General features: G+C 52.6%; 1 protein-coding gene across 1 annotated transcript in view; it reads right to left on the reverse strand.

The window, feature by feature from the left end:
* Window positions 1–23,677, reverse strand: part of TEAD4 (TEA domain transcription factor 4) — a 61,214-nt gene extending 37,537 nt beyond the window's left edge. The window contains exons 1-2 of the mRNA XM_052640053.1: window positions 23,663–23,677; window positions 23,094–23,208 (exon numbers count right to left, since the gene is read on the reverse strand). The gene's annotated coding sequence lies outside the window, so the exon portion shown is untranslated. The remainder of the gene's footprint in view (window positions 1–23,093; window positions 23,209–23,662) is intronic.
* Between the last annotated feature and the right edge of the window lie 1,833 nt (window positions 23,678–25,510).

Raw genomic sequence — 25,510 nt, forward strand, 5'->3', positions numbered from 1 at the left:
GTATCGCCAAGAGGTTGAATCTCTCTGGATAAATCATAAATTCAGTGAAAGTATGACTAAAATCCCACAAGGTTTTCCACAAACTTGAGTTGATTTTCAAGACACATGGAAGCCCAAGACAGTTCTCGAGTCATCTAACCCACTGCCTTCACCTTGGATTAGACCTTCCCATCCAAACCCGAGTCTTCCCTGGGTTCTGGCTGCAGAGCGACTACCCACCAATCATCAGACATCTCTGAAGCTCTTCCCTCTCAACGCGTCCAGAGTCACAAGGCTCGAGATTGAATCCCGCTCCTCCTCTGTCTCTCGGGAGAGGACATCACCATCTGCCCAGAGGCCAGCAGCCAAGGAATGTGCTTTGACTCCCCTCTCATCTCCCATCAGCAGTTAGTGACCACATCCTGGCTTTCTCTCCCGGAGCCCTACCCCAAAGCTCCAGCTTCGCCAGTGCTCACCTGGACGACCGGGCCAGTCCAATCCGGACTCCATCATCTTTTCACTGCAGCTTCTACAGAACACATCTGATCATGTGACTCCTGCACTTAAACTCTTTCCCAGGCTCTTAGATAATGAGATTTTACTAGGCCCTTCATCCGCTGATTCCGGCTCTCCAGCCATACCTTCTGTCCATTCACACCATCCTCCCTCTTCTTTGCACCCACTCCAAGCCCCAAATGACACCCCAACATGTCAAGCTCTCCCCCTGCACAGGGGGCGAGCTGCCTGTGACCTTCCTTCCCACCCCCTACTTTTCATCCAGCCAGTTCTCACCCATCCTTAAGGTCCAGCCAAAATCTTCCTTCATTTTTCATTTTTGTCACTGAAGTATCCTTGATTTACAATACTGTGTCAGTGTCAGGGGTATGGCGGTTGCAGGCAAACTCACTTCCCCTGGGAGGATGGTCCCAGCCCAGTCTCTGTGCTCTGGGCACCCTCAGCCCCGGCTCCCAGGTGTAACTGCCGCCCCCCCAACACACCGCAGCCCCCCAGAGGGCAGGGCTCGTCGTCTTTCTCTACTAAATCTTCCGCATGCTGTACACACTGGGGCACAGAAGGACGAGCACATGAATGGCTATTTGGTGCGTGTTGTGGATTAATGATTTCTCTGTAGGAAGGACACGGGATTCTGTTTAGTGTCAGGAAACACAAGAAAATCTCAGCAACCTCTGGGCCTGGGCACACCCAAGGGAGGGCTTGAGTATGTATGCAAATCCCTTTGGGGTTTATCCTGGAGGCTGAAAAATCAAAGGTTGATGCCTGGGAATCAAGAGAGTCCCAGGATCTGGCTCCTGTCCTACAAGCCGCTATGACCATGGACAAGTCCCTGTGTTTCCCTGGACCTCAGCCAGCTCACCTGTGAACTGTGCAGGCACCTCCTCCCTGCCCCAGCAGAGCCTGTGGCTCTCAACCTGACCCCCAGTCTCCAAAGGAAAGAGAAAGTCTCAGTCACTCAGTCATGTCCAACTCTTTGTGACCCCATGGACTGTTGCCTGCCAGGCTCCTCTGTTTGTGGGATTTTCCAGGCAAGAATATTGGAGTGGTTTGCCATTCCCTTCTTCAGGGGATCTTCCCAACCCAGGGATCGAACCTGGGTCTCCTGCATAGCCAGCAGATTCTTTTACCAACTGAACCACCAGGGAAGTCCAGTCTCATTATCAGAAAGATTTCAATAAAAGCTGTAAGCTCCCAGTTCTTTGGAAAAGTTCTGAGTAACCAGCATCACTGGTCCCTAGGAGGGAGCCAGAGTTTGCTTTGGGTGGGGGCAGAACCAGAGGCCTCCGGGGCAGGCCCTGGGGCCAAGTCAGGGATTATTTTTGTTCCTCTGCTGGTGGCACCTGGCCCAGGCTTAATGAGGCCATCTGTCCCCTCCAGCTCCTCCTGGCAGGCCCCCGAGGGTCTCTGGGGAGCACTGGGGGAGGGGCAAGGGGACCCTTCTCCCAGATGCTGCTGGCTCACCCCACTCCACACCCTTCGAGCCATGGGCAGAGGCTGTGTGGGAGCTCTGTCACGGCCGTGGCCTGAGACAGAGGGAGAGGCCAGGCAGCCGGCCTCATGGGCCAGGAACAGCAGGCCACACAGGGCTGGGAGCAGCTCCATTTTGGTAACGGATCCCAGGTCCAGGACCTCAGGTGACCCGCTGCCCTGCTCTCCCCAGGGTGGACCCAGTGCAGGGCCTCGGCAGACCTGCCTTGTGGGGCAGTGTCCAGGCCTACCTCCCAGCTCGGGGAAGGAAGGACCTTGGGACCACAGTCCTTGTTCTGCCAGGGCCACATGGGACATCAGGGAAGTTGGAGCACCCTCCTGTCATCTCCCAACTTTCTGGCCTCCAGGGCACTTGCTGTGTTTAGTGTTAACCCCAGGAGAAAACCTAGGCATAGCCAGGAGACACGACGCCTTAGATATTCACATTATTAACTAGCCAGTTTAATTATTACTGGGACTTCCCAGGTGGCTCAGTGGTAAAGAACCTGTCTGCCAAGTGGGAGACGTGGGTTGGATCCCTGGATCAGGAAGATATCCTGGAGAAGGGAATGGCAACTCACTCTAGTATTCTTGCCTGGAGAATCCAATGGACAGAGGAGCCTGGTGGGCTACAGTCCATGGGGTTGCAAAGAGTCAGAAACAACTGAGCGACTGAAGAACAACAGCCGTCCTGCCCCCAGATCGGAAGTGATGGAGACGGAAACTCAGGAAGTTCATAGGACTTGCCTGGTATCACCCAGAAAGTTAAGGAGAGACCATTAGGACAGGGCTCCTTCCCAGTCACGAGGATAGGAGCTCTGGGATCCAGGCTAAAGGTTACAGCCACACAGGACTCTCGGGAGGGGGTCTGACATCCTGCCCACCGATGTCTCAGCTCTCACGCTGCTGCTCTTCTCCTGGGGGCCTGTGGAAGAACCACCTCCTGCATCCCAGTGACTCCTAACTGAAAAGCTGGGAGGAGAAGAAAAAGTGGGGTTTCCTTCCGGAAATCACTCCCAATCTTCCCGATACAGGAGGCCAGGTGTAAAGATATAGGAGATGGAAGGGTTGTTCCTATAGCTGTATAGTCGCTCAGGCATGTCGGACTCTTTGCAACCCCATGGACTGCAGCACGAAAGGCTTCCCTGTCCATCACCAACTCCCAGAGCTTGCTCAAATTCATGTCCGTTGAGTCACTGCTCCATCCAACCATCTCATCCTCTGCCGCCCTCTTCTCCTCCTGCCCTCAATCTTTCCCAGCATCAGAGTCTTTTCCAATGAGTAGGTTCTTCGCATCAGGTGACCAAAGTATTGGAGCTTCAGTTTCAGCATCAGTCCTTCCAATGGCTATTCAGGGTTGATTTCCTTTAGGATTTATTGAGGTTGGCTACAGTAATCTGGGGTGGGGAAGCGGGTCCTGTCTGCCTCAACCCCAAACAGGGATCCTTCTTCAGGCTGAAGGACTTGTCTGCGCGACCCCGTTATCAGAGCGTTCATATGTGCTAAGTCGCTTCGATAGTGTCCGGCTCTTTGTGACCCTGTGGACTGTAGCCCGCCAGGCTGCTCTATCCATGGGATTCCCCAGGCAAGAATACTGGAGTGGGTTGCTATGCCCTCCTGCAGGGGGTCTTCCTGACCCAGGGATCGAACCTGCGTCTCTTATGTCTTCTGCATTGGCAGGCAAGTTCTTTACCAAGAGCACCACCTGGGAATTCCAGTTATCAGGCCAGGGGGGGTCAAGTCTCTGAACCCCAGGTGCTTTGCCCGACCTGACTCAGTTGTTACAGAACCCACAGAACATCACGTTGGGTGGAACACGAATGTTTTCCATCCAACAGACATCAGAGCTGGGACGAAAATGGCTCTCCCATCATTACCATGGCTACTGCCACCAGCCTAGGCTCTGGAGATTGGACCCAAGGGTACGAGGACCACAAAGTCTCGCACACACTGAAGCAGGTGGAGACCCCCGGTGGGCTGGGCTGGGGCCGAGGGGTAGTCATCTCGGAGGCTTTGCTCCTCTGACCTCATTCCTGAAACTAGATCTGGAGGGAAATTCAGGACCAGTGGGCTCCAGCCTTCCTCCAGCCCCGCCCACTCTTTCCTCCAGCTCCTGGTCTCCTCACCGTCCCCAAATTCACACATATCACTTTCCAGAGGCCAGGGCTCTGTACTTAATTCTGGACACCAGTCCATCTACAAATATCTACTGAGGGTGGAGAGAATGGGAGAGGTCAGTAAAAGGGCACAAAACAGTTAACCTCTAAGAATAAGGTCTGAGGTCTAATGTCTCTCACGGTGACTGCAGCTGCTAGCCCCGGATTGTACAACTGAAATCTGCTGAGAGAGTAGCACGTAAATCTTCTCACACACAAGAGAAAACTATGTGAGCTGAGAGATGTGTTAACTAACCAGATGGAGGGGCCCTTTCATAGTGTACACGTACATTAAATCACCAGATGTGTGCTTGAAGCCTCTTACATTCCCAGATGTCAATTATGTCTCAAAACAGTTGAAACTGGGGCTTCCCTGGTGATTCAGATGGTAATGAACCCACTTGCAATGCAGGTGGTGTAGGTTCAATCCCTGGGGTTGGGAGGATCCCCTGGAGAAGGGAATGGCTGCTCACTCCAGTTTTCTTGCCTGGAGAATTCCATGGACAGAGGAGCGTGGCAGGTTACACTCCATGGGGTCAAAAAGAGTTGGACACGGCTGAGCAACTAAGGACCCACACAAAGTTGAAATTACCTACTGGATGCCAGGCTTGAGGTCCAAGATTACTAGGACATGGTCCTGCCCTCTACTTCCTTCAATCTATGGGTCCAGGGGTCCCTGTGATGTGACGGTGCAAGTACAGTCATCCTTTAGTATTCATAGGTTCCATGTTTGCAGACTCGCCCATTCACTAGAATTGAGCTGAGGTCCAGCGAGGCTGCCCTGCCTTCCAGTTTCAGCTCAGACCCCAAACAAGCATCCTTTCCTCCGTCTATTTAGTGCCACAACTTTGACACTTCTATCTTTTTTGCTGTTGATCTCACTGTTTAAAATAGCACCCAAGTGAAGCGCTGGGGGGCTGACTGGTGACCCCAAGGGCAAGAAGGTCGTGACACGCCTTACAGAGAAAATTCGTGCATTAGATAAACCCTGTCCAGGCATGAGCGATGGTGCAGCTGGCCGTGAGTTCAATGTTAATGAATCAACAATCTGTAATAAATTATGTGTCTCTGGACAGAAATACAGATAAAACAAGGTTACGAATTAAACAGATGACAAAAATGTTGCAACCAGGGACTCACAGGACCCTAACCTGTGTCTGCCCTTGGAACTCTGGCTCTGTACCTGCTAATTCATGTTCCCAGTGACTCTATGGAAGTCAGGAATGACAAGAATCCAGTGTACCTGGGAGAGTAACAAGGTAAGCCATTACAGGTAAACATCTCAGGCAGAGGGAGGATTCTAACAGGCGCCAAGATCAAGGCCCTAGGAAAACCAAAGTTGGTGGTGAAAAATGTGCCCAAAGTCCCCAAGACAGCCAAAAGGTGGAGACAACCCAAATGTCCATCATGAGCTGAAGGGATAAATGGAAGGTCATCTATCCATACAGTGAATTATATTATTCAGCTTTAAAAAGGAATTTTTTTTAAAAAAAGATGGGGGGCAGGAGGAAGGGAGATGGTGTTCCAGTCGATAGGACTTGGCACTTTGACTGCTGGGGTCCAGTTTCAATCCCTGGTCAGGGAACTAAGAGTCCACAAGCCAAACAGCATGGCCAAAAAAAAATTTTTAATAAAAAAATTTTAAAAAGGAATGCAATTCTGACACATGCTACTTGAGGACATTATGCTAAGTGAAATGTCAGACACAAAATCACTAATATTCTGTGATTCCACTTATATGAAACACCTAAAACAGGCAAATCCATGCAGACAGAAAGTAGAAGACAGGTTATGAGGGGCTGGCGGTTGGGGGAAGTTATGAGTTAAAGGGGACAGAGTTTCTGTTTGGAATGCTGAAAAAGTTCTGAAGACGGAGGCTGATGGTAACACAAGATAACGCTACTGAACTAACTGTATACTTAACAATGGTTAAAATGGTACATCTCAAGCTGTGCAGATTCTGCCACACTTTTTAAAAATAAGCAATGGCAACCCATTCCAGTATTCTTACCTGGAGAATCCTATGGACAGAGGAGCCTGGCGGGCTATAGTCCATGGGGTTGCAAAGAGTCAAACACGACTTGGTGACTAAACAACACCACCAGGAGATAGAAGGGAAAAAAGATGCAGATGGAAACGGGAGATAAAGGGTCACTCCAGAAGTCCAGGGCCCACCATACAGGAGAGAAAGGAAGCTGCCTGCTCATAACCAGAAATGAAGAGAAAAGGCAGGCACTCCCCAAGGATGGGAGAAGGAACGGGGACAGGCCAGGCAGGGCAGTCCGTTGGACAGAAGTGACCACTGTGTGACTCAGAAGGCTAGCCAGGGCTCGAAGGATGCCAGCAAAGGGCCTTTTGCAAAAAACCACACAGAACCAGAGGCCATGATACCCAAACGCCCCCACAGTCCCTTTGCACTGGGCAGTACCCCTTCCTCCCTGAACGCACACAGCTCTGAAGAAGCTGAGCATGAGGCCGTGTGGTCCATCATGAAGCTCAGAGTCTCAGGACCTGGCTAAGGTCTGCCTCTGAGCAGCTCTGCAATCACCCCCTGAAGCCCCTGCATCCTCACCTCGGAAACCAAACCAGACACCCACCCCTTGCAGAGCGGCGACAGGGACCACATGGGATAAACAGCAAAGCCCTGCAGGGTAGCAGGGTGCCCTCCCTCTCCTTTCAGTGGGGATGCCGACGGCGTCCCACTTCTTGACAGGACAGGATGGGGAGAGGGTGGAAGGGAAGAAGGCAAAAGACGAGCAGACACAGACCTTCCAGTGTGAATGCATGCTGGAACCAAAGTCACAGAGAGCCAGGCTTGGCCAGGAGGGCGGCGCTGTGGAGCCCAGGGTCAGAGGCCTGGCTGGGCCGCACACTGGCCAAGGGATACCGACTTGGCAAGCCATGACTCTCTGGGGCTACATCCTTGCAGATACACAGCAGAGGCAGTAACGATCGTGAGGACCAGGAAAACTCCCATCCACAGGCATGGCACCTGGCTGGCTCCCAGAGGAATGATGGATGGATGACGGAGGGGGGGCAAGGACAGTGAGGAGCATCGCCCCTGGACAGTGGGAGGTGAGGAGCAGGAGGGGTGAGGGGCACGGAGAGAGGTAACTGGAGGAGAGGGAAGCAGGCCAGAGGGAGGAGTCAGCAGGGAGGGACAGAGAGGCTCAGAGAAGAAAAGAAAGAGGGGAGATAAGATCCCTGAGCAGACACAGGCTAGAGGCCCATCCCCAGACGCCCCACCCACCCCAGGGGCAGCAGTGTCAACAAGGGCGAGGCACCAGCACACCACCCCCTCAGCTCTGACCCTAGCCCTCCTCCCAAATGGCCAGGCTGTGGGTGTATATGGACCAAGCCCTAAGGCATCCAGGAAATTGGTGCCCAAGGCCCTCCACCCCCCACCCCACCCTGGGGGCCTGCGTTGGGGCCCCCAGGGGGCCTTGATGAAGCAGTTCTGAAGTCCCTCTGATCTCAGAAGGAAAACAAACTAGTTCTGCATTCAGACCTGGGGCCATGTCCCCTCCCTGGACCTCAGAATGTCCCCACAGACAAAGAGAAAAGCTGGGGAAAGTGGAATATTGCTCATGATGAAAAAGAAACAAGCTGTCAAATCAGGAAGAACATGGAGGAAGCCTAAAGGCATATTCCCGCGGGAGGCCCACCTGATGCCACCAAGAAAGGCTACGGATGCAGGACCACGCCTACAGGACATCCAGAGAGGGCGTCACTGTGGGGACACGCGAAGCTCCACGGAGGGATGAGCGAGGGGGGCATGGGCATTCTTAGGCACTGAAGCTAGCCCATCCGATGCTGCAATGGTGCAAGTCACTTCAGTCATGTCTTTTTGCAACCCTATGGACTGCAGCCCGCCAGGCTCCTCCGTTCATGGGATTCTCCAGGCAAGAATACTGGAGTGGGTTGCCATGCCCTCCTCCAGGGGACCTTCCCGACCCAGGGATCGGACCCGGATCTCATGTCTCCTGCATTGGCAGGCGGGTTCTTTACCACTAGCGTCAGTCACCTGAAATTAGATATTTGTCCAAACCCACAGGGCACACAACACATAGATCAGACCCTAATGTAAACTGGCTTTCAGTTAATAATGTAGCATCGTTAAGGCTCATCAAGGTAACAGAAATGCCACAGAAGCAAGAGTTAATAAAGGAGAAACTGGGGGAGGAGGAAGGGTATTCTGTGTAATTTCTGCCTAATTTGTATGTAAACCCAAAACTGCTCGAAATAATAACAAAAGCTATTAATTTTAAAAAAAGGTAAAAAAGAATGTAGATATGTGGAACTGAATCACCGCTGTACAGCAGAAATTAACGAAGCATTGTAAATCAACTATACTTCAATAAAATAATTTTTAAAAAAGGTAGGGACTTCCCTAGCTGTCCAGTGATTAGGACTCCACGCTCTCACTGCTGAGGGTACAAGTTCAGTCCCTGATCCAGGAACTAAGACCCCACCAGCCTTGAGGAACAGCCAAAACCAAAATTTTGTGCATATATATATATATATATATATACATGTATATATTTTATATACATACATATACATACACACACACACACATTTGGGGAAACTGGGCGGGTCAGGGGGATGGTGAGAGGGTTAAGCCTTGCAGCCTTGCATTTATTTCTCCTCTGGGCCCCTCTCAGGATTCTAACAGAAAGCAAAGGTCTCGAAAGTACTGGAGGCGAAAGGACTGAACCAACCCACTGGTGTCCCTCTGGGTGCCTGTCCCAGAATTCAGATCTCTCAAGGGATAAAGAGCCCGGAGTCTCTGAAACTCCTCGAGTAGCAATTCCCCAGGCTGGGCTGGAGAGAGCTCCCCGAACACTCAGTCCCCAGCCTGGGGGCGGGGGTGGGGGGTACTGCCACACTCCATTGCTCCCCTTCTTTCCCAGCAGAGTGCGGGATGGTGCCCAGCAGTCAGGACCCAGGCAGTGCCCAGGCTGGGCACCCCTGCAGCACAAGGCCCCGCCCAGGGAGGAGCAGGTGGGAGGCCTTGCCGTTGCTGGGAGAGCAACCCAGGACCTACAACATCAGCAAGCCAAGGGTGGGGGCAGAGGGAGCCCCGTCCTCAGCTCTGACCACTGTTTGGTCATCCCTGGGCAAGGCCTGCCCAGCAGAAGAGTGAGGACTCTGCATGTAGGCAGCACCCCAGCCCCCAGCACACAGGAGTGGGATGGGCTGGACGGAGCTTGGGGAGAGGCAGGAGGCAGCACCCACCCCACCCCCAGGTCATTTTCATAGGAATGTCCTCATGTCTCAGAGCCACCCCCCGGACCAGGGTAGAAATTCTAGTGGCCAGAGCCTTCGGACTCCAGGCTGAGGTCACACAACCCAGGACCCACCCTAACCCAGAAACTCACCCTGTGATTCCCTCCTGCACCAGCCAGACACCCACCAGGCCCTTGCTCCTGCAGGCCAGCAAAGGTCCCACCTCCATACCAGGATGCACGGTCATCTTGTTAGGAAATGAGGCCATGTACTCAGCTGATACCCAGGCTTCACATAAGCATTTGTTGTTCTTGATGGGGTGCCCCAGCCTGGCCCAGTGGCCACAGGGAAGTCTAGCGCGGCTGGCCAGCGCGGGCACCTAGAGAGATGCCACTGGGGTCTCCTGATCTGAGACAGATGCTGTGCAGGGCAGGACCTCACAGAAGACCAGGTTCATTTCTCACCTTATCAGGAGGTCTTTCTCTAGGGGACTCCCAACCCCCACCTCACAGGGTCCCACCTTTGCCCCTGAAGAAAAGTCAAGGTTCAGGACACCAAATTCGTGCACCACACCCACTATCTTTTCTTCGCACTTTATTTTTCTATTTTTATTTTATAATGTCTTAGAAAAGTTTATGTTGTTTGTTGCTCAGTCACTAAGTCGTGTCTGGTTCTTTGCGATCCCATGGACTGCAGCATGACAGGCTTCCGTGTCCTTCACCATCTCCCAGAGTTTGCTCAAACGCATGTCCATTGAGCCGGTGATGCCATCCAACCATCTCATCCTCTGCCCCCTTCTCCTCCTGCCCTCAATCTTTCCCGGCATCAGGGTCTTTTCTAACGAGCCGGCTCTTCACATCAAGTGGCCGAAGTATTGGAGCTTCAGTTTCATCATCAGTCCTTCCAATGAATATTCAGGGTTGATTTCCTTTAGGATTGACTGGTTTGATCTCCTTGCAGTCCAAGGGACTCGCAAGAGTCTTGAGTTTATAACAGCATATAGATGTATCATTATACATGTATATGGGCTTCCCTGGTGGTTCAGAGGGGAAAGAATCTGTCTGCCAATGCAGGAGACAAGGGTTCCATCCCTGGGTTGGGAAGATCCCCTGGAGAAGGGCATGGCAACCCACTCCAGTACTCTTGCCTGGAGAATCCCATGGACAGAGGAGCCCGGTGGGCTACAGTCCATGGTGTTGCAAAGAGCCGGACACGACTGAGCAACTAAGCACAGCACAGCACAGCGTACATGTACATATGTATGAATATGTAATGAACTGGACAGAGGAAATAAAACATTCACTTTATTTTAGGCTGGAAGATCTTTATAGAGTCACACTGGAAGGTCATTTAGTCCTTTTCCAGTTATACCCCATTGTGATTTCTTACTTTTCTGATGATTTAAGAACATTTTCTGACATTTAAGAACATTGTTCAGGAGCTTCCCTGGTGGCTCAGCTGGTAAAGAATCAGCCTGCAATGTGGGAGAGACCTGGGTTCGATCCCTAGGTTGGAAGATCCCTTGGAGCAGGGTATGGCAGCCCACTCCAGTATTCTTGCCTGGAGAATCCCCATGGACAGAGGAGCCTGGTGGGCTACAGTCCCTGGGGTCACAAAGAGTCAGACATGACTGATGGACTATGCACACAAGAACATTGTTTACAATAAGACGTCAGGTTGTTACAAACACATTGGGATGCGGTATCTAAGGTAATAATTATCTTAACAAAATGACATGTAGTGAGTACTAGAGACTAGGGACAGAAATAGCCCTGGAAACTCCATGGATGAGAATGAGATGACAGGGGCTTCCCTGGTGGTCCAGTGGCTAAGACCCTGTGAGTCCAATGCAGGTGGCCTGGGTTCAATCCCTGGTCAGGGAACTAGATCCCACATACCCTAACTAAAGATCCCATATGCTGTGGAACAACTAAGCCCATGAGCCACAACTATTAAGCCTGTGCTTAGAGTCCCTGTTCAGTGACAAGAGAAGCCACTGCAATGAGAAGCTCACACACAGCAAGTGGAGAGAAGCCCCCGCTCGCCAAAACTAGAGAAGGCCTGTGCCTGAAGGAAGACCCAGAGTGGCCATAAATAAATAAATACACAAAAATTTTTCAAAGATTGAAAATAATAAGCTTATAAATAATAAAAGAAAAAAGAATGAGATGATAAAACAGTATTATTCCTGATAAAGTTAATCACCATGTTCTCAAATAACAGGGTTTTTTGTTTTTGCTTTCTTACACGTATCTCTTTTTTTATTGGAGTGTAAGTGGTTCAGTAGTAAAGAATCTGTCCAGGTTCAATCCCTGGGTCAGGAAGATCCCTTGGAGAAGAAAATGGCAACCCACTCCAGTATCTTGCCTGGAAAATCCCAGAGACAGAGGAGCCTGGCGGGCTACAGTCTGTGGGGTCACAAAGAGTCAGACACGACTGGGTGACTCAGCACACATAGTTGCTTTACAACGCAGCGTCAGTTTCTGCCGTACAGCGAAGAGAATCAACCCACCATCTTCTTTTGGAAATTTCCTCCTTAAGCGAGTTTTCCAGAAATCTATATAAATCAGACATCTGAGAAGTGACTTGTAACCAGAATATTAAAGACAAAACAATCAAAAGAAAGAAAAAAATAGGCAAAAGATTTGGACAGACATTTCCCTAAGGAAACTGTATGAATGGCAAGTAACTAACCTGAAAGGTCAACAAGGAAATGCAAATTAAAACCGTGGCCTCGATGAGATTCTACTACACACCCTGGGGGATGGCGAAAACAAGCCAGAGGGAAACCGAACACCACCACGCGCGCGAGGACAGATACTAGGGAGCACCGCCACTCCGCTGGGAGGAATGCAAGACGCGACACGCGGGAAAACAGTTCGGCAGCTTCTTTTTTGAGATGTTTCTTTGATGCGGATCTCTCTTTTTTTTAAGTCTTTATTGAATTTGTTGACAATATTGCTTCTGTTTTATGTTGTTTTTGGCCACGAGGCATGTAGCATCTTGGCTCCCCGACCAGGGACTGGAACCATCCTCCTTACGGTGGAAGCATAAAGTCTTAACCACTGAACCACCAGGGAGGTCCCTTGGCAGTTTCTTACACCATTAAACATACATGCACGGTGTGACCCAGCAGTCCCACTCTAGGTATTTATCCAAGAGAAATGGAGGCCTGTGTTCACAAAAAAACCAACATGTCAGTGACGATAGCAGCTTACACAATCAACAAAGGCTGGAAACACCCCAAGTCCTTCAACCAGTCAGTGGCCAAGCACACTGTGGGATGTTGTATAATGAGATCCTTACAACTCAGCGTCTTCTGACCCACACGCCACCTAGTGAAGGCCACAGAGCCCAAAGCTCCATGCGGTGTGATTCCACAGGAGGACAGGACCACAGGAGTGAGAGGAGATCAGAGAAGGCAGAGTGGGTGAGGGGCGACAGGGCTGCAGTATCAGGCAGTTGTCTGGGGAGATGGACAGTCATGGACCCTGATTATGGTGGCCACCACCCAATTCTGTACATCTGTCAAAGTCCATCGGACTGAGACTTCCCTAGTGGTCCAGTGGCTAAGACTCAGCACTCCCAATGCAGGGGACCCCCGTTCAATCGCTGGTCAGGGAACTGGATCCCATGTTCTGCAGGCTGGATTTAAGACTGAAGATCCCACATGGCACAATTAAGGTCCAGTAGAGCCAAATAAAGAGAAGGCAATGGCACCCCGCTCCAGTACTCTTGCCTGGAAAATCCCATGGACGAAGGAGCCTGGTAGGCTGCAGTCCATGGGGTCGCGATGAGTCAGACACGACTGAGCGACTTCACTTTCACTTTTCACTTTCATGCATTGGAGAAGGAAACAGCAACCCACTCCAGTGTTCTTGCCTGGAGAATCCCAGGGACGGGGGAGCCTGGCGGGCTGCCATCTCTGGGGTTGCCCAGAGTCGGACACGACTGAAGCGACTTAGCAGCAGCAGCAGCAGAGCCAAATAAATTCAAAAAGAAAGAGAAAAAGCCCACAGGACCGACACATCACAAGGAGTAAACTCTACTGCAAGTTGACAAGTAAACTTTTAACAGGTCCTCCTCATTCTGCCCAGAGGCCCCCAAACCAACCTCGTCATAAAGCCCAGTGATCTCCCCCCACTTCCCCTCCCCATTGTCTCATGACCACAGACCCGCAATCACTACTACTTCTGTCTTCTCGAGGACACTTCTCCCACTCGCTTCCTCCCTCCCTCTCTCCTTCTCTCTGTCCCTCTTACACACACCCGCACACACAGCTGTCAAATACCCATCCTTCAAAGTCAGCCCGAGTACCTCCTCCTCCATGAAGCCTTCCCTGGCTGCTCCCTCTCCAAGTGGGAATGAATCCTCTTCCCTGGGCACCCCCTCAGCACTGATCAGTGCTTCTCCGTCGCCCTCCTTGGCGCACCCCCACAGGCTCTCAGCTTTTGCCACTCAGGGTGTCTCCCCTGCCTGATGGGACACTCCTCGAGCACAGAGACCAGGCCCTCCCTTCCAGGTTCCCCCCACCACACCTGGCCCAGCGCCCGGCACACAGTGGGTGCTCTGTGACCACTGTGGCTTGCCCAGGGGCAGGTGCAACCAGGGGGTTGGGGGTTGATGCCAAGACAGAGAGCTGGCACTGCTGGCTCTGGCGGAGCTCCAAGATGGGTATCGGAAGCCACTGATCCTGTCTCCCTTCTTCTCCTGCACAAGCAGCAAGACTACCAAGAGCTGGAGGCAGCCCCGCCTCCCATCCCAACTCGAGGTCCTGCCATTTACAGCGGAGCATCTGGCCACGCAGCAGAGCTCCGAGCCCCAAGCAGACAGACACCCAGGACACACCTCTTGAGGTCTGGACCCTGCCCTGTCCTGCCCTGTCCTGTCCTGTCCTGTCGTTGGGGTGCTGACATTTCTCTCCCATGAGGCGGCCCTCTGCAGCAACGGTGGATCAGCCCATCTGATCTGAACCCATTTCACTCTGTAGAACTAGGGGGCCACCCAGGGAGCACAGGGTCCTCCTACAACAGGGCTTTCCCGAGTTCATCACCACCTGCCCCTCTAGCCTGTCCAGGGGTTAAGGACCAGTTACAGGTCATTTATTTGATAAGCACTTTATAGAAAGTTTCTGGAGAAGGAAAGGGCAACCCACTGTAGTATTCTTGCCTGGAAAATTCCATGGACAGAGGAGCCTGGCAGGCTACACAGTCCATGGGGTTGCAAAGAGAAGGACATAAAAAAGAAATGAAAAAGCAAAAAAATAAATAATAAAAAACAAAACAAAGAGAAGGACACAACTGAGCAACTTTCACTTTCACTTTTATACAAAGTTTAATGCGTGCCAGGCCAAAAAAACCAAGCGCTTTAAAACATTGCCTAATTTAATCTTCACATCAACCGTATGGGCTTGGCACTGTTAGTATTATTGACCCCATTCATAAGAGGGGTAAATAAGAGACTTCCCTGGTGGTCCAGTGGTTAGGGCTCTGTGCTTCTGCTGCACAGGGCACAGGTTCAATCCCTGGTCAGGGAGCAAAGATCCTGCACACTGCTAGGCAAGGGAAAAACAAATAAACAAAAAAATGTGGAAAACAAGACACACTGAAGTCTGAAAACTTGCCCCAGGCCACATAGCTGATAAGAAGCAGAAAGAGCAGGCCAGCTGTGAACCTACACGGTCCAAAACAGTGGCCAGTCACATGTGGCTGCCGGGCACTTGAAAAGTGGCTGGGCGACAGAGATGAGCCGATGAGTATAAAACACAGGCTGGATCGCCAACCCTTTATATGAGAAGCAACGTAAACAATCTCATTGTATTGTTTTACTATTGATTATACAGTAAGCGGTAATATTTCAGACACAGTAGCTTAATAATATATTATTAACACTCATTTGGTCAGTTTCTTTTCGCTTCTTTAATGTGGCTCCCAGAAAACATACAATTTCACATTCCCATCAGACGGTGCAGCTCTGCAGTCTGCTCACGGCCACTACCCCCAGCCAGGGCATCTTCCCCGGCCCCAGCCTCGGGGGCAGCCTGCCCCTGACAGCTGTCCACTCAGCTTTCACAGGGTGATGGGGGGCCATGCAGTCCCACCACGTCTCCCCCCTCGGACACTGCCTTCCCCCCCGCCCACATCTCTCAGCCTCTCCTCCGGCATTACCTCCCTCTAGCAGGATGGATTTTCCAGAAAGTCCAAGTGGGAAATACGCCCCCACCCTACTGGTGGAGAAACAGGCCAGGACCACAAAGTGGAGGCGAGATCCCAGAGGTCACTAATGCTATCTCCCAGCCAGAGCGGAGACCTCCTGTGAAGTATCCCGAACACATTCTTCACAGAAATAGAAACTGGATGTGGGTCCGCCTGGTCCTCCCTCCTCAAATGGACCGCAGATCAGATGGAGGGGTCTGCTGCTCCCGAAAAGAGGGCTGCCTTCTGGGAGAGAAGTGCCAGCAGCCACCCTTGCTCCATCCTGGCCGAGACAACCACAGCTCAGTGCTCCCTAGGTCTGGTGTGTCCACCCTCCAAAACCAGAAGAGGCTCCCAGTGTGGCCAGAGCACCGCAGTGGCCTCAGCCCTCCTGTCGCAGGCCCCTCCCATACCACTGTCTCCGCAGCGGAGAGCCAGATGGACCTGGGCACATGCCCCAACCCCACATTAATCTCCATGTACCTTCCTCCTCCTCTGTAACCTAAGTTATCTAAGTCACTTCAGTCGTGTCCGACGCTGCGACCTCCTAGACTGTAGCCTGCCAGGCCCCTCTGTCCATGGGATTCTCCAGGCAAGAACACTGAGGTGGGTTGCCATTCTTTTCTCCAGGGGATCTTTCTGACCCAGGGATCAAACTCGCATCTCCTGCATTAGCAAGCGGGTTCTTTACTACTGAGTCACCTGGGAATTCTCCTCTGTAAAGTAGAGGCTAAAAAAGCAACACAAAGCCTATGTCACAGAGCTGCTACAAAGATTAAATGAGAGATTTCGAGAGAGATGCTTAGAATACTGCCTGGCATCCAGTAGGCACTTAATAAATGCTCATTTCCCTTCCCCTTCCTTCATCAACCAAAAACCTCAAGATTTTTCTCCTCACAAGGATTGACAGTAAGTTCCTATTCTATATAATTGATGTTCCGAACTTAAACGCACGATTTTACAAGTCAACTTTTTAGATTTCATCTTCAGATAGGCAAACACACTAGATGTCAAGCAATTTTGAACGGGTTAAATATTGAAGACAGTTTTTAAAAGTCCAGCAGGGCACAGTTAAATAAATTGTCATAGGGTACAATACTGTTTGGGGCTTCCCAGATGGCCCTAGTAGTAAAGAACCCACCTGCCGACACAGGAGACTCAGGTTCGATCCCTGGGTTGGGAAGACTCCCTGAAGAAGGGAATGGCTACCCACTCCAGGATCCTTGCCTGGAGAATCCCAGGGACAGAGGAGCCTGGTGGGCTACAGTTCAGAGGGTTGCAAAGAGTTGGACACAACTTAGCGACTGAGCACACAGTGTTCAGTAGCTTAAAATAAAAAAGAAAAATAGAGTATAACTGCAATTATGCTAAAATATACAAGTTTGCATGAACACAAATTCGGAGGGACATATACCAAAATACCAACGGTACTCATCCTTAAGTTGTGGTCCTAGGTATTATTTTATTTTCCCCTTTATGTATTTATTTTCCTGGCGTTCGATAATGAGCATGTATTTATTTTAACTGAAAAAAAAATTTTTTTTAATTTTTGAGTTCTGCTTAACCTCAGCCTCCTAGCCAATTGAGATGGTTCTGAATCCTGGTTCTGTCATCCTGTGTGCTTGTTATCCTGAGCACCCACAGAACTGATAAGAGGACAAAGCCAAAAAAAAAAAAAAGGGAGAGAGAGAGAGAGAGAGCCCTGTGACACATCACTACAGACCTCGCCCCAGGGCGACACGAGGTCGTACCAGGACACAGAGCGCTCTTTCAGGCAGCTCCAAATCCCTCTTACTGCTCTTATCAGCCAGAACACGCTCAATTCTCTTGAACCCAAGAAAATCCTACACCCAAATTAGATTTTTTTCCCATGACTTGGTGAGTGAACACACACTGGCTGCTAGCTTCCTCAAATTCATTTCTGAAGCCCCCTCCCCGAGACCGAATGTTCAAACATCTGACCTGAAATTTGGTAAAGGATCCATAAGAAGTATATAAACTAGTCTTGCCCTCTGTGTGTGTGTTAGTCACTCAGTCGTGTCCAATTCTTTGCCACCCTATGGACTGTAGCCCGCCAGGCTCCTCTGTCCATGGGATTCTCCAGGCAATAATACTGGAGTGGGTTGCCACTTCCTCCTCCGGGGATCTTTCCAACCCAAGGATAGAACCTGTGTCCCCTGCATTGGCAGGCAGATTCTTTACCGTCAGAGCTACCTGGGAAGCCTTGCCCCCTAGAAGGGTTGAACCAGGACAATGTGGGTTGCTCTGCCATGCTCACCTCCTCCCACTGGTCAGGGCTCCTCCCAGGGCCCAGAAGCTTCTTTCTGGTTCCCAGAACCCGATCTGTGAGCACTGGCCACCTGAACTGAGGAAAAGCACGTAGTCTGACTCACTTCTCCCGAAGCCGCCTTAGCTCTCTCCCAGGTCGGCTCTGCTCTTACAAAGATGAAGGCTAGATAAGGGTGCTTCATCTCCCAGAACATCCTGCCACCTGCTCTGGGTAGGATCTCCCTCTGCCTGTCCTGGTCGGAATAATCCCTCTCTGTCGCCCAGCTGACCCAGACCAGTTGCCTCCCCACCCAGACCTCTGCCCACTGCCCAGTCAACGATTACTCGAGGCTCAACGCCAAGATGGCCGTCAGCCAGGAAGAAACAAGACTGGTCTTTTATCCCAGCCAGGCCCATTCACACAGACATCCCATCCAGGGAGCTGGCAGGAAGGGAGGACCGTGGTTCTGGTGGGAGTGAGCCCGGCTGGCGGACCCCAGGGACACCTCTGCTGAGAAGACACTGAGCAGGAGGTTCAGCCAGAGCGGGCTTCAGCGGCCCAGGTCTCTGAGTCAACAGCCCCTGCAGAGAAGACGCCCAGCCTGTGTGTCAGCGGCCCGGCCCCAGTGCCCTCTGCCCTGCCCCCAGCGCCCTGCCTTTCCTCCAGGCCGGATGTGTATCCCCTCCCCCACGACAGTCACCCAGCCTCAGCACAGCTCCATTTCCTGCCCCTGGTGACTCCTCTGAAGTCCATTGTTCCAATGAAGTTTGGGTCAAAGGAAGGCGAGTCCCACCCATGGGGGCCCGCCCACCCTCAGCAGGACGCACAGCAGGGAGCCGGGCCCATCCCCCTGATGGGCGAAAGGCCAGAAGGTGTGGGCACCCTGGGGAGAAGGGGGCTGCAGTTCCAGTGGAAATCTTCCCAAAGGGCCAGTCACAACAGCTGAGGCTCGGGGACCACACCTGGCAGGAGCTGGCTGTTGTTCAGTCACCAAGTTGTGTCCGACTCTTTGTGACCCCAGGGACTGCAGCATGCCAGGATTCCCTGTCCTTCACCAGCTCTCAAACTCATGTCCGTTAAGTCAGTGATGCTAACTAACCCCCTTCATGGATCACAGCCTTGTCGTGGTGACTTGCCCCAAGAACCCCATGGACATGAATAGTATGAGAGGAAGTGCGCTAGAATCTCCTTGCTGTCCACATGGCAAAACCAGAAACGTAGGAAGAACTGTCATTTCAGGAAAGGTCAAGGCAAAGCTGGAATGAGATCCTAGAGCTGGAGGCTGTGCCAGTGACACAGCGCTGCCCCCACGTCCACCTGGGCCCCGAGCTGGTCACACCACCGGGAGGGGGGGCCGACAGCAGCTGTTCAGCTACAATTTCAGAGCCTGAAAGGGAGCTGTGGTCTCAGCCCCTGCCAGCAACAGGTCACAGGGGGCAAAGGCAGGCAGGCCACCCCGGCCCAACCTCGGCGGCAGGAAGGCCATCACGACCTCCACTGCCACGCTCTGTGACAGTCACCCGTACAAGGCCGGGACGGAAGTCCAAGCTGGCTGTGCTCCGCATCCCAAGATACCTGGAAGGACAGGGACGCTTCTCACCTGGCTAAGTGACCTGCAGACCCAGGAGGAGAAAGGCGGGAGCATTTTAAAGATCTCTTATGGGAACTCCCTGGCAGTCCAGTGGTTAAGATCCCGAGCTTCCACTGCAGGGAACACGGGTTTGATCCCTGGTCAAGGAACTAAGATCCCACATGACACCATTGCGGCAAAATAGGAAAAAAAAAAAGACCTCTTGAAGTCCCTACCCACTTGCAGAGGTCATTCTCAGGTTCCACAGTTCCTAAGGGAGTATTTCTGCCCAAACAAGCTTATCTGAGCCACAAGATGGAAGACATCCCCAGGCGGAATACTCCAGACTCCACACCTGTTAGACCAAGGTGGCCAGTGGTCTGGGCATTTCCACCCACAGAGCAGGAGAGAGAAGGCATCAGAATGGACCAGAGTGGACCTCCAGTCCTAGCTCTGCCACCCACCAGCCATGAGACCTTAAGCAAGTTATAGTCCCACCAGGGCCTCAGTTTCTCACCTTTATATTTATTATTTTTAAAAATTTTATCGAAGTATAGTTGATTTACAACATTGTACTAATTTCAGGTGCATAGCAAAATGATTCAAATATATATATCAAATATATATATATGTTTTAGATTCTTTTCCATTATAATTTATTACAAGATACTGAGTAGAGTTCCCTTTCTACAGTAGGTACTTATCTATTTTATACAAAGTAGTGTGTATCTGCTAATCTCAAACTCCTAATTTATCCCTCCCCCACTCATTTCCCCTTTGGAGACCATAAGTTTGCTTTCTATGTCTGTGAGTCTATTTCTGCTTTGTAAATAAGTTGTTTTCTACCATTTTCTTTTAGATTCCATGCGGTATCACACAGTATCTGCCTTTGTCTGACTTACTTCACTCAGTATAAAAAGGTCTAGGTTCATCCACGTGCTGCAAAGAGCATTATTTCATACTTAGTACTTTTTATGACTAAGTAATATTCCCTTGTGTATCTATACCACATCTTCTTTATCCATTGATCCATCGATGGACATTTAAGTGGCTTCCATGTCTTGGCTACTGTAAACAGTGCTGCTGTGGACATAGGGGTACATGTATCTTTTCCGATTGTAGTTTTCTCCAATATATGCCCCAGGAGTGAGACAGCTAGATCATATACTAACTCTATTTTTAGTTTTTTTTTTAAGGAATCTCTATTCTCTTCTCCATAGTGAGTGCTTCCCATCTTTAACACGAGGGGGGTTCGGTGCTGACATTAGAGTTCTTTAAAGTTTAGCAAGTTCACCCTGGGTCAAGGCAAAACTGGAATCTGAACATGGAGAGCCTGTGCTGTTCAGTGACGAAGCCCAAACCCCACCTCTACCTGGGCTGCTGGTTCCTAAACCCGAGATAGGAAACCTGTAGGGTTCAGCGTACAGTAAACACTCGATCCGTTTTGCTAAATAATCATGAATGACAGGGTAGGGTTTAGCAAAGGTGTTCAGGAAATTCCCTGGATAAAGGGGCTCTGTGGTGAAATAGGGTTAGGAAACACTGGCTGCTCCTGCTCGGTGCAAGTCACTCTGCCAACAGTGAATTTTCACCATGAAAACTTCTTGGATAGATGTTAATTACCCCTCCCCCATTACTCATCAGGACACTGAGCCCGAAGCCTTAAAGGTAGTAACTGTCAGGATTTATACCCTGCTATGTCTGCCCCCAAACCTGAGTCCTTTCTACTACATCTATAGACCAGACACCCTCGAAGCCCCACCCACACACCTGGCCTGAGCAGGTGAAGGAGGAGGTGGCTCCCAGCAGAATATCTGTGTCCTCAGGGTGGATGGAGGACCAGTGGGAGTCCCCACCCCTCAGGGCATCTCGGCCCTTCCTTGCAAGAAGCCCTGAAGGTTATGCCCACAGCATCTTGTCATGGGATGAAGAGATAACTCAGGGATCAGTCTGTGCCCCCCCCCCCCTCGAATGCTGTCAGTCTCAAACTTCTGCCCATCTCCTGGGCACAGGGGCTCTCGCCCCACCCAGTTCCACCCTCTGAAATGTTTCCAGTGGTAAAACTCCAAAGGGAGAGAAAACAGAAGGCATAGCAGAAAGGAAGAGATGAGGAAACAGCTATCCAGAAGGGCCTCCCCACAGGTCAACCCAGTGAATCAGAGGCAGCCTTCCCCCCTAGGAGGGCAGGAAAACATTCTCACTACATCCCAGTGCCTGGTGGTCCAGTCAGTCAACAAGAATGAGGGTCCTTCCATTTGACCCCCAGGCGGCTCCAAGGAGAGCTGGACCAGTAGTTCAATTTACCCCTGTCCTTGGAGCCAACTTTAAAAGCACTGGCTAGACAAATACTATATGATATCACTCACATGTGGAACCTAAAAAATACAACAAACTAGTGAATATAACATAGGACTCACACATATAGAGAGTCGACGATTGGTTTCCAGAGGGGGAGTGGGGGGTGGAAGGAGCAAGCTAGGGGTGGGCGAAGGGCAGGTATAAACTATCGAGTGTCAGACAGGTACAAACTCAAGGATGTATTGTACAACACGGGGAGTATAGCCAGTATTGTTGTAACTGCAAATGGAAAGTAACTTTTACAAATTGTATTTTTTTTAACTTTTTAATTAAAAGAATAAAAGCACTGCCTACACAAATCTCAAGATGCAAAATGAGCTCTTTCTGGGGGGAGGGTGTCCAACCCCTCCCACAAACATGCCCAAGTCTCACTATCAACAACCCACCCCATCATGGAAAGGCAAGAATCTCAGCTTCCCTAAACTTTCTACCAACGTGTTCCCTAAATTCCTCCAGGCAAGAACAAAACCGATCTCCCCAGGAAGACAGCTGCCTGCGAGAGGCAGGTGTGCACAGCTTCCCTGCAGCTTCGCGGGTCCAGGGCGAATGAAGCCCGGGGGACCACACAGCCCCACAGCCACCGCCAGCTCCTTGGGCACAGACACCACCAGAGACTCGCTGTCCTGCTCCCGCTCCTGCAGGGAGGGAGGACTGTCCCGCCCAGGAACATCCTCACGGGGGAAACACACACTGAGAGACGTGGCATCTCGCTAGTCCTCTAAGACGCTCAGCTTACAGACAAACAGCGCTTTTCTCGGGTGGAAAGGCGCTCCCGTTCAACACAAACATGCCTCCTGAAAGGTAGGTGATCTCATCGGTGAGCAGGTATCACCCTCAGATACCCGGAGCTAAGGAGGCGGCACAGTCACACGCCACGTGAAATCATCACTGCCCTGCCAGGTCTGGCCCCGAACCCCCTCTCCCCTTGACACACAAGTGCACAGAGGCGCGAGTCCCGGGTCTGCTCGCCCTCCGGGGAAACGTTCGCTTCGGGCTGTGGAGCTCTGCTCTTCAGACTCACTGGCCTCCAGCACGGAACGCACCACGCTTCTCAAGCCCTGGGAAATGGGGACCTTTGGCGGAGGTCCTCTCCGCTCTCGCAAAGCCTCGGCTTGAAATCGCCAGGACACCCTTTCCAAGCCTGAGAGGCGCCCAGCAGAAGAGAGGCGCGGGCGCTGGGTCTCTTTTCGGCCGCCGGCGACCTGGGCTCGGCCTCCGGTCTTTTCGGCTCCGCGCGCTCCCCTTACTCCTGGCCCTCGCGCCCACCCCAGCCTCCCGGTTCGCTCGACTCCACGTGCCGGACTCGCCCCCAAGTCCGATCCCGGGTGAGAGCTCCTCCCGCGCCGCCGTCTTACCGGTCCCAGGGTGCGGGGAGGTGGGCGGGTACGCGGAGCCAGCCCCGCGGAGTCCGCCGCGGCGCCGCTCTTCCAGCCGCAGCTCCGCTGAGGTCCGGCGAGGCGGGCGAGGGCGCTGCAGAGACAACGCGGGGTCAGCGAGCGGAGACCCGGGCTCCGGCCCCGGGCCGACAGGCTGAGCCGGGATGAAGGCGGATCGCGGGACGGAGCCGACTCCGCGCGGGCCCAAACCCAGCTCGCCCCGCCCGGCGCGCGGTACTCGCTGCGCGGTGTCCGGTGCGCGGTGTCCAGCGCGCGGTGGCCGGTGCGCGGAGCGGGGCGGAGCAGAGGGCGGAGTTTTCCCAGAAGGGGACTGACGGGAAAGCACGGGCGATCCCTATTCCTGGCGGGGTGAGTCAACGGGAGAGGAAGGGAGCTGGGGGAACAGAGCGCGCGCGGGAGGGCGGAAGGGAGGGAAGCGGGAGAACGGAGACGGGAGAGGGGGACAGCGGGCCCGGCGCGCAGGTCCCAGGCGGGAAGGAAAGAGCGCCCGCGGCGCGACCGAGGGGCGCGGCGTCCGGGCCACTCACCTGGGGGATGCGGCAGCGCGGCGGAGCCGGGAGCTGCGGGTTCTCCCCGCCCCCGGCCTGGGGTTTGAAAGGAGGAAGCCTGGAATGCGCGGAATGAGGGCTGGAATGAGATGCGCGCGGTCGAGGGCGGGAGCTGGAGGGAGTGGCGGCCCAGCCCCGGGCCCTCGGGGAGGAGACTGGGACGCGGGGAGGGGCCGCAGGCTGGGCGGGCCGGGGGCGGCCGCGGGGACCCTCGGCTGTGACCTCGGCATCCGGCTCCGGCCGGGGCCATCGCCCGGCACACGTGCTTCCTCTTTGATCTCAGCCCCGACTCTCCTCCTCCTCCCCGGGCCCGGGTTCCCGCCCCTCCCGGCCAGTCCCCCGCTCTCTGCCGAGGCCGGAACCCTTCCTCCCGACCCTGCGGGCCGGGCTCTGGCTTCGCTCCCGGCCTCCTGCTCGCCTCTCCCTCCGCGCCGGCCCCGAAAGGGCGGGCGTCCAGCGCGCGGGCAGCTGCGCCCTTCTTCCCTACGGGGCCCATGCACCTGGGACCCCGGTCCGGGGCCCAGGACGCAGGAGCTCCGCGCGCCCACAGGTGCCCTCCCCGCAGTCTTTCGGCCGCTCCCCTCCGCCCGGCTCCGGCCTGCATCGCGGTCATCGCTGAGAGCCGCGCACGAGGGGACGGGATGCCAGTGTGACGGGCGTGTGGCGTGGCCGGAGACGCGTCTAACCCTGATCCTGCGTCTGTCACTCGCCCACCGGACACTGGAACAGCGAAGGATAAGACCTCGGCACCTGCCCTCTCAGAGCTTATCATTGAGCTGGGAAGACTCGATCTATTGGGGAGCATCGCCAGAAAGTGGGCAGTCTGCGTCTTAAACACACCAGGATGGATTTAGCGATTGGGTTTGTTTTCTGGTGTTTTGTTTTTGTTTTGAAGTCTTCAGAAGATACTGGCTTGACACAGGGTGCAATCACAGACCTCAGTCACCCTTCTTGCTGGGAGGTTGAAACCAGAGGACTTTTATCTTTTTCCAAAACTCAGGTCCAACCTCCCTGGAGCCTTATTGCTTAACCCTGTGCTGTAGTGGGTGTCCAGATCTTACCTCCCTTACCAAACAGAAACTTCCTTAGAGACAGACTAAATGTCCGATTTATCTTATCTTTCACCCAGCTCCGGCTTGGTGCCTGGGATAGATAAGTGTATAATAAATATTAAGTTAAAAATGAAAAAGCAGAAAGCTACTGCCACAGATCTTGAAAAGAAAGTGCTACAAATGCTGAAGTGACTTCCAAGAGAGATGTTCCACTGGTGTGTGTTTTTAATAATTTTATTTCTCTAATTTTGGCTGTGCTGGGTCCGCTGCATGCTTTTGTCTACTAACTGCGAGCAGGGGCTGCTCTCTAGTTGCAGTGTGCAGGCTTCTCATTGCAGTGGCTTCCCTTGGTGCAGAGCACGAGCTCTAGGGCTCAGTAGTTGTGGGGTCCGGGCTCTAGAGCACAGGCTCAGTAGTTGTGGCACACAGGCTTAGTTGCTCCGCGGCATGTGGGATCTTCCCAGGTCAGGGATGGAACCCCTGTCTCCTGCATTGATAGGCAAACTACCGCTGAGCCCCAGGGAAGCGCCCAGTGGCCTTTTGAGCATCACAGCATCACTGACAAAGTATTGAGTCTCTTGAGGTGGAGATTTTGAAGGAAGCAGGTCTCATTTGCATATAAATTCTGGTCTGTTTGTTAACGAATGCAACACGTCAGGGCTTGGTCACAGCTCGTCCACATGAGACATGTCTACAGCTCAGGACAACAGGCAGGCACTCAGTTCAGTTCAGTTCAGTCGCTCAGTCATGTCCAGCTGTTTGCGACCCCATGAAT

Source organism: Budorcas taxicolor, chromosome 5, assembly GCF_023091745.1.
Source record: "Budorcas taxicolor isolate Tak-1 chromosome 5, Takin1.1, whole genome shotgun sequence".
NCBI classification, from domain to species: Eukaryota; Metazoa; Chordata; class Mammalia; order Artiodactyla; family Bovidae; genus Budorcas; species Budorcas taxicolor.